The sequence below is a fragment of the Triticum dicoccoides genome, chromosome 4A (assembly GCF_002162155.2).
Source record: "Triticum dicoccoides isolate Atlit2015 ecotype Zavitan chromosome 4A, WEW_v2.0, whole genome shotgun sequence".
Taxonomy (NCBI): Eukaryota; Viridiplantae; Streptophyta; class Magnoliopsida; order Poales; family Poaceae; genus Triticum; species Triticum dicoccoides.
The window spans coordinates 597,590,594-597,600,935 of record NC_041386.1 but is presented as its reverse complement, the minus strand read 5'-3'; positions in this window follow the sequence as shown (position 1 = coordinate 597,600,935).

Sequence of the window (10,342 nt, the reverse complement as noted above, 5' to 3'; positions counted from 1 at the left end):
CCCCCCAATCCTAGTTGGAATAGGATTCCTTGAGGGGGGAAAGAGAGAGAGGGGGCCGGCCACCTCTCCTAGTCCTAATAGGACTAGGGGAAGGGGGGAGGCGCACAGCCACCTTGGGCTGCCCCTTTCTCCTTTCCACTAAAGCCCACTAAGGCCCATATAGCTCCCGGGGGGTTCCGGTAACCTCCCGGTACTCCGGTAAAATCCCGATTTCACCCGGAACACTTTCGATGTCCAAATATAGGCTTCCAATATATCAATCTTTATGTCTCGACCATTTCGAGACTCCTCGTCATGTCCGTGATCACATCCGGGACTCCGAACAACCTTCGGTACATCAAAATGCATAAACTCATAATATAACTGTCATCGTAACCTTAAGCGTGCGGACCCTACGGGTTCGAGAACAATGTAGACATGACCGAGACACGTCTCCGGTCAATAACCAATAGCGGGACCTGGATGCCCATATTGGCTCCTACATATTCTACGAAGATCTTTATCGGTTAGACCGCATAACAACATACGTTGTTCCCTTTGTCATCGGTATGTTACTTGCCCGAGATTCGATCGTCGGTATCCAATACCTAGTTCAATCTCGTTACCGGCAAGTCTCTTTACTCGTTCTGTAATACATCATCCCACAACTATCTCATTAGTTGCAATGCTTGCAAGGCTAATGTGATGTGCATTACCGAGAGGGCCCAGAGATACCTCTCCGACAATCGGAGTGACAAATCCTAATCTCGAAATACGCCAACCCAACATCTACCTTTGGAGACACCTGTAATGCTCCTTTATAATCACCCAGTTACTTTGTGACGTTTGGTAGCACCCAAAGTGTTCCTCCGGCAAACGGGAGTTGCATAATCTCACAGTCATAGGAACATGTATAAGTCATGAAGAAAGCAATAGCAACATACTAAACGATCGGGTGCTAAGCTAATGGAATGGGTCATGTCAATCAGATCATTCAACTAATGATGTGATCCCGTTAATCAAATAACAACTCCTTTGTCTATGGTTAGGAAACATAACCATCTTTGATTAACGAGCTAGTCAAGTAGAGGCATACTAGTGACACTCTGTTTGTCTATGTATTCACACATGTATTATGTTTCCGGTTAATACAATTCTAGCATGAATAATAAACATTTATCATGAAATCAGGAAATAAATAATAACTTTATTATTGCCTCTAGGGCATATTTCCTTCAGTCTCCCACTTGCACTAGAGTCAATAATCTAGATCACATCACTATGTGATTAACATCGATAGTTCACATCATCATGTGATTAACACCCATAGTTCAGATTGCAATGTGACCCACACCCAAAGGGTTTACTAGATTCGGTAATCTAGTTCACATCGCTATGCGATTAACACCCAAAGAGTACTAAGGTGTCATCATGTTTTGCTTGTGAGAGAATCTTAGTCAACGGTCTTTCACATTCAGACCCGTTATGTATTTTGCAATTTTCTATGTATACAATGCTCTGCACGGAGCTACTCTAGCTAATTGCTCCCACTTTCAATATGTATCTAGATCGAGACTTAGAGTCATCCAGATCAGTGTCAAAACTTGCATCGACGTAACCCTTTACGGCAAACCTTTTTGTCACGTCCATAATCGAGAAACATATCCTTATTTCACTAAGGATAATTCTGACCGCTGTCCAGTGATCTACTCCTAGATCACTATTGTACTCCCTTGCCAAATCAGTGCAGGGTACACAATAGATCTGGTATACAGCATGACATACTTTATAGAACCTATGGCCAAGGCATAGGGAATGACTTTCATTCTCTTTCTATCTTCTGCCGTGGTCGGGTTTTGAGTCTTACTCAACTTCACACCTTGTAATACAGGCAGGAACTCTTTCTTTGACTGCTCCATTTTGAACTACTTCAAAATCTTGTCAAGGTATGTACTCATTGAAAAAACTTATCAAGCGTCTTGATCTATCTCTGTAGATCTTGAAGCTCAATATGTAAGCAGCTTCACCGAAGTCTTTCTTTGAAAAACTCCTTTCAAACACTCCTTTATGCTTTACAGAATAATTCTACATTATTTCCGATCAACAATATGTCATTCACATATACTTATCAGAAATGTTGTAGTGCTCCCACTCACTTTCTTGTAAATACAGGCTTCACCGCAAGTCTGTATAAAACTATATGCTTTGATCAACTCATTAAAGCGTATATTCCAACTCTGAGATGCCTGCACCAGTCCACAGATGGATCGCTGGAGCTTGCACAATTTGTTAGCACCTTTCGGATTGACAAAACCTTCTGGTTGCATCATATACAACTCTTCTTTAATAAATCCATTAAGGAATGCAGTTTTGTTTATCTATTTGCCAGATTTCATAAAATGCGGCAATTACTAACATGATTCGGACAGACTCAAGCATAGATACGAGTGAGAAACTCTCATCGTAGTCAACACCTTGAACTTGTCGAAAACCTTTTTGCGACAATTCTAGCTTTGTTAGATAGTAACACTACTATCAGCGTCCGTCTTCCTCTTGAAGATCCATTTATTTTCTATGGCTTGCCGATCATTGGGCAAGTCAACCAAAGTCCATACTTTGTTCTCATACATGGATCCCATCTCAGATTTTATGGCCTCAAACCATTTCGCGGAATCTGGGCTCTTCATCGCTTCCTCATAGTTCGCAAGTTCGTCATGGTCTAGTAACATGACTTCCAGAACAGGATTACCGTACCACTCTGTTGCGGATTTCACTCTGGTTTACCTACGAGATTCAGTAGTAACTTGATCTGAAGTTACCTGATCATCATCATTAGCTTCCTCACTAATTGGTGTAGTAGTCACAAGAACAGAATTTCAGTGATGAACTACTTTCCAATAAGGGAGAAGGTACAATTACCTTATCAAGTTTTTCTACTTTCCTCCCACTCACTTCTTTCAAGAGAAACTCCTTCTCTAGAAAGTTTCCGAATTTAGCAACAAAAGTCTTGCCTTCGTATCTGTGATAGAAGGTGTATCCAATAGTTTCCTTTGAATATCCTATGAAGACACATTTCTCCGTTTTGGGTTTGAGCTTATCAGGTTGAAACTTTTTCACATAAGCATCACAACCCCAAACTTTAAGAAACGACAACTTTGGTTTCTTGCCAAACCATAGTTCATAAGGCGTCGTCTCAACGGATTTTGATGGTGCCCTATTTAACGTGAATGCAGCTGTCTCTAATGCATAACCCCAAAACGATAGTGGTAGATCGGTAAGATACATCATAGATTGCACTATATCCAATAAAATACGGTTATGACGTTCGGACACACCATTACATTGTGGTGTTCCAGGTGGCATGAGTAGTGAAACTATTTCACATTGTTTTTAACTGAAGGCCAAACTCATAACTCAAATACTCTTCTCTACGATCAGATCGTAGAAACTTTATTTTCTTGTTACGATGATTTTTCACTTCACTCTGAAATTCTTTGAACTTTTCAAATGTTTCAGACTTATGTTTCATCAAGTAGATATACTCATATCTTCTCAAATCATCTGTGAAGATCATAAAATAATGATACTTGTCGCGAGCCTCAATATTCATCGGACCACATACATCAGTATGTATGATTTCCAACAAATCTGTTGCTCGCTCCATTGTTCCGAAGAACAGAGTCTTAGTCATCTTGCCCATGAGGCATGGTTCACAAGCATCAACTGATTCATAATCAAGTGATTCCAAAAGCCCATCAGCATGGAGTTTCTTCATGCGCTTTACACCAATATGACCTAAACGGCAGTGCTACAAATAAGTTGCACTATCATTATTAACTTTGCATCTTTTGGTTTCAATATTATGATTATGTGTATCACTACGATCGAGATTCAACGAACTATTTTCATTGGGTGTGTAACCATATAAGGTTTTATTCATATAAACAGAACAACAATTTATTCTCTTACTTAAATGAATAACCGTATTACAATAAACATGATCAAATCATATTCATGCTCAACGCAAACACTAAATAACACTTATTTAGGTTCAACACTAATCTCAAAATTATAGGTAGTGTGAGATGATGATCATATCAATCTTGGAACCACTTCCAACACACATCGTCACTTCACCCTTAACTAGTCTCTGTTTATTCTGCAACTCCCGTTTCGAGTTACTAATCTTAGCAACTGAACTAGTATCAAATACTGAGGATTTGCTATAAACACTAGTAAAGTACACATCAATAACATGTATATCAAATATACTTATGTTCATTTTGCCATCCTTCTTATCCGCCAATCACTTGGGGTAGTTCCGCTTCCAGTTACCAGTCCCTTTGCAGTAGAAGCACTTAGTCTCAGGCTTAGGACCAGACTTGGGTTTCTTCACTTGAGCAGCAACTTGCTTGCTGTTCTTCTTGAAGTTCCCCTTCTTCCCTCTACCCTTTTCTTGAAACTAGTGATCTTGTCAACCATCAATACTTGATGTTTTTCTTGGTTTCTACCTTCGTTGATTTCAGCATCACGAAGAGCTTGGGAGTTGTTTCTGTTATCCCTTGCATATTATAGTTCATCACAAAGTTCTACTAACTTGGTGATGGTGACTAGAGAATTCTGTCAATCACTATCTTATCTGGAATATTAACTCCCACTTGATTCAAGCGATTGTAGTACCCAGACAATCTGAGCACATGCTCACTAGTTGAGCGATTCTCCTCCATCTTTTAGCTATAGAACTTGTTGGAGACTTCATATCTCTCAACTCAGGTATTTGCTTGAAATATTAACTTCAACTCCTGGAACATCTCATATGGTCCATGACGTTCAAAAACGTCTTTGAAGTCCCGATTCTAAGCCGTTAAGCATGGTGCACTTAAACTATCAAGTAGTCATCATATTGAGCTAGCCAAATGTTCATAACGTCTGCATCTGCTCCTGCAATAGGTCCGTCACCTAGTGGTGCATCAAGGACATAATTCTTCTGTGCAGCAATGAGGATAAACCTCAGATCACGGATCCAATCCGCATCATTGCTACTAACATCTTTCAACATAATTTTTATCTAGGAACATATCAAAATAAACATATGAAAGCACCAACGCAAGGTATTTATCTACAACATAATTTGCAAAATACTACCAGGACTAAGTTCATGATAAATTTAAGTTCAATTAATCATATTACTTAAGAACTCCCAGTTAGATAGACATCCCTCTAATCCTCTAAGTGATTACGTGATCCAAATCAACTAAACCATGTCCGATCATCATGTGAGATGGAGTAGTTTCATTGGTGAACATCATTATGTTGATCATATCTACTATATGATTCACGCTCGACCTTTCGGTCTCCGTGTTCCGAGGCCATATCTGTATATGCTTGGCTCGTCAAGTATAACCTGAGTATTCCGCGTGTGCAACTGTTTTGCACCCGTTGTATTTGAACGTAGAACCTATCACACCCGATCATCACGTGGTGTCTCAGCACGAAGAACTTTCGCAACGATGCATACTCAGGGAGAACACTTCTTGATAATTTAGTGAGAGATCATCTTATAATGCTACCGTCAATCAAAGCAAGATAAGATGCATAAAAGGATAAACATCACATGCAATCAATATAAGTGATATGATATGGCCATCATCATCTTGTACTTGTGATCTCCATCTCCGAAGCACCGTCGTGATCACCATCATCACCGGCGTGACACCTTGATATCCATCGTAGCATCGTTGTCGTCTCGCCAAGCTTATGCTTCTACGACTATCACTACCGCTTAGTAATAAAGTACAGCATTACATCGCGATTGCATTGCATACAATAAAGCGACAACCATATGGCTCCTGCCAGTTGCCGATAACTCGGTTACAAAACATGATCATCTCATACAATAAAATTCAGCATCATGTCTTGACCATATCACATAACAACATGCCCTGCAAAAACAAGTTAGACGTCCTCTACTTTGTTGTTGCAAGTTTTACGTGGCTGCTACGGGCTTAAGCAAGAACCAATCTCACCTACGCATCAAAACCACAACGATAGTTTGTCAAATAGACTCCGTTTTAACCTTCGCAAGGACCGGGCGTAGCCATACATGGTTCAACTAAAGTTGGAGAGACAGTCGCCCACAAGCCACCTATGTGCAAAGCACGTCGGGGGAACCGATCTCGCGTAAGCGTACGCGTAATGTTGGTCCGGGTCGTCTCGTCCAACAATGTCGTCGAACCAAAGTATGACATGCTGGTAGGCAGTATGACTTATATCGCCCACAACTCACTTGTGTTCTACTCGTGCATATAACATCAACATAAATAACCTAGGCTCTGATGCCACTGTTGGGTTTCGTAGTAATTTCAAAACTTTTCCTACGCTCACGCAACATCATGTGATGTATAGCAACGAGAGGGGCGAGTGTTGTCTATGTACCCTCGCAGACCGACTGCGGAAGCGTTGACACAACGTAGAGGAAGTAGTCGTACGTCTTCACGATCCAACCGATCAAGTACCGAAACTACGGCACCTCCGAGTTCGAGCACACGTTCAGCTCGATGACGATCCCCGGACTTCGATCCAGCAAAGTGTCGGGGAAGAGTTCCGTCAGCACGACGGTGTGGTGATGATCTTGATGCACTACAGCAGCAGGGCTTCGCCTAAACTCCGCTACAGTATTATCGAGGAATATGGTGGCTGGGGGCACCGCACACGGCTAAGGAATAGATCACGTGGATCAACTTGTGTGTTTCTGGGGTGCCTCTGCCTCAGTATATAAAGGACCAAAGGGGGGAGGCTGGCCGGCCACATAGGGCCCGCCAGGAGAGTCCTACTCCCTCTGGGAGTAGGATCCCCCCCCCCCAATCCTAGTTGGAATAGGACTCCTTGAGGGGGGAAAGAGAGAGAGGGGGCCGGCCACCTCTCCTAGTCCTAATAGGACTAGGGGAAGGGGGGAGGCGCACAGCCACCTTGGGCTGCCCCTTTCTCCTTTCCACTAAAGCCCACTAAGGCCCATATAGTTCCCGGGGGGTTCCGGTAACCTCCCAGTACTCCGGTAAAATCCCGATTTCACCCGGAACACTTCCGATGTCCAAATATAGGCTTCCGATATATCAATCTTTATGTCTCGACCATTTCGAGACTCCTCATCATGTCCGTGATCACATCCGGGACTCCGAACAACCTTCGGTACATCAAAATGCATAAACTCATAATATAACTGTCATCGTAACCTTAAGCGTGCGGACCCTACGGGTTCGAGAACAATGTAGACATGACCGAGACACGTCTCCGGTCAATAACCAATAGCGGGACCTGGATGCCCATATTGGCTCCTACATACTCTACGAAGATCTTTATCGGTTAGACCGCATAACAACATACGTTGTTCCCTTTGTCATCGGTATGTTACTTGCCCGAGATTCGATCGTCGGTATCCAATACCTAGTTCAATCTCATTACCGGCAAGTCTCCTTACTCGTTCTGTAATACATCATCCCGCAACTATCTCATTAGTTGCAATGCTTGCAAGGCTTATGTGATGTGCATTACCGAGAGGGCCCAGAGATACCTCTCCGACAATCGGAGTGACAAATCCTAATCTTGAAATACGCCAGCCCAACATCTACCTTTGGAGACACCTGTAATGCTCCTTTATAATCACCCAGTTACGTTGTGACGTTTGGTAGCACCCAAAGTGTTCCTCCGGCAAACGGGAGTTGCATAATCTCAAAGTCATAGGAACGTGTATAAGTCAGGAAGAAAGCAATAGCAACATACTAAACGATCGGGTGCTAAGCTAATGGAATGGGTCATGTCAATCAGATCATTCAACTAATGATGTGATCCCGTTAATCAAATAACAACTCCTTTGTCTATGGTTAGGAAACATAACCATCTTTGATTAACGAGCTAGTCAAGTAGAGGCATACTAGTGACACTCTGTTTGTCTATGTATTCACACATGTATTATGTTTCCGGTTAATACAATTCTAGCATGAATAATAAACATTTATCATGAAATAAGGAAATAAATAATAACTTTATTATTGCCTCTAGGGCATATTTCCTTTAGTCTCCCACTTGCACTAGAGTCAATAATCTAGATCACATCACTATGTGATTAACATCGATAGTTCACATCATCATGTGATTAACACCCATAGTTCACATCACCATGTGACCCACACCCAAAGGGTTTACTAGATTCGGTAATCTAGTTCACATCGCTATGCGATTAACACCCAAAGAGTACTAAGGTGTTATCATGTTTTGCTTGTGAGAGAATCTTACTCGACGGTCTTTCACATTCAGACCCGTTATGTATTTTGCAATTTTGTATGTCTACAATGCTCTGCACGGAGCTACTCTAGATAATTTCTCCCACTTTCAATATGTATCTAGATCGAGACTTAGAGTCATCCAGATCAGTGTCAAAACTTGCATCGACGTAACCCTTTACGGCAAACCTTTTTGTCACGTCCATAATCGAGAAACATATCCTTATTTCACTAAGGATAATTCTGACCGCTGTCCAGTGATCTACTCCTAGATCACTATTGTACTCCCTTGCCAAATCAGTGCAGGGTACACAATAGATCCGGTATACAGCATGACATACTTTATAGAACCTATGGCCAAGGCATAGGGAATGGCTTTCATTCTCTTTCTATCTTCTGCCGTGGTCGGGTTTTGAGTCTTACTCAACTTCACACCTTGTAATACAGGCAAGAACTCTTTCTTTGACTGCTCCATTTTGAACTACTTCAAAATCTTGTCAAGGTATGTACTCATTGAAAAAACTTATCAAGCGTCTTGATCTATCTCTATAGATCTTGAAGCTCAATATGTAAGCAGCTTCACCGAAGTCTTTCTTTGAAAAACTCCTTTCAAACACTCCTTTATGCTTACAGAATAATTCTACATTATTTCCGATCAACAATATGTCATTCACATATACTTATCAGAAATGCTGTAGTGCTCCCACTCACTTTCTTGTAAATACAGGCTTCACCGCAAGTCTGTATAAAACTATATGCTTTGATCAACTCATTAAAGCGTATATTCCAACTCTGAGATGCCTGCACCAGTCCACAGATGGATCGCTGGAGCTTGCACAATTTGTTAGCACCTTTCGGATTGACAAAACCTTCTGGTTGCATCATATACAACTCTTCTTTAATAAATCCATTAAGGAATGCAGTTTTGTTTATCTATTTGCCAGATTTCATAAAATGCGGCAATTACTAACATGATTCGGACAGACTCAAGCATAGATACGAGTGAGAAACTCTCATCGTAGTCAACACCTTGAACTTGTCGAAAACCTTTTTGCGACAATTCTAGCTTTGTTAGATAGTAACACTACTATCAGCGTCCGTCTTCCTCTTGAAGATCCATTTATTTTCTATGGCTTGCCGGTCATCGGGCAAGTCAACCAAAGTCCATACTTTGTTCTCATACATGGATCCCATCTCAGATTTTATGGCCTCAAACCATTTCACGGAATCTGGGCTCATCATCGCTTCCTCATAGTTCGCAAGTTCGTCATGGTCTAGTAACATGACTTCCAGAACAGGATTACCGTACCACTCTGGTGCGGATTTCACTCTGGTTTACCTACGAGATTCAGTAGTAACTTGATCTGAAGTTACATGATCATCATCATTAGCTTCCTCACTAATTGGGGTAGTAGTCAGAAGAACAGAATTTCTATGATGAACTACTTTCCAATAAGGGAGAAGGTACAATTACCTTATCAAGTTTTTCTACTTTCCTCCCACTCACTTCTTTCGAGAGAAACTCCTTCTCTAGAAAGTTTCGGAATTTAGCAACAAAAGTCTTGCCTTCGGATCTGTGATAGAAGGTGTATCCAATAGTTTCCTTTGGATATCCTATGAAGACACATTTCTCCGATTTGGGTTTGAGCTTATCAGGTTGAAACTTTTTCACATAAGCATCACAACCCCAAACTTTAAGAAACGACAAATTTGGTTTCTTGCCAAACCATAGTTCATAAGGCGTCGTCTCAACGGATTTTGATGGTGCCCTATTTAACGGGAATGCAGCTGTCTCTAATGCATAACCCCAAAACGATAGTGGTAGATCGGTAAGATACATCCACTGGTGGAAAAAGGGCCTTTGGTCGCGGTTCGCAACTGCCATTAGTCGCGGTTGCGCAACCGCGACCGAACGGGCGCGACTAAAGGCCCCCCCCTTTAGTCGCGGTTGCTTAAGAACCGCGACTAAAGGCCCGTCCACGTGGGCGCCAGGTGGCCGTCGGGGCGGAGGACCTTTAGTCGCGGTTCTTCTGGCCAACCGCGACTAAAGGCCGCCGCAGGTTTAGGGTTTTAGCCCCCCCCCC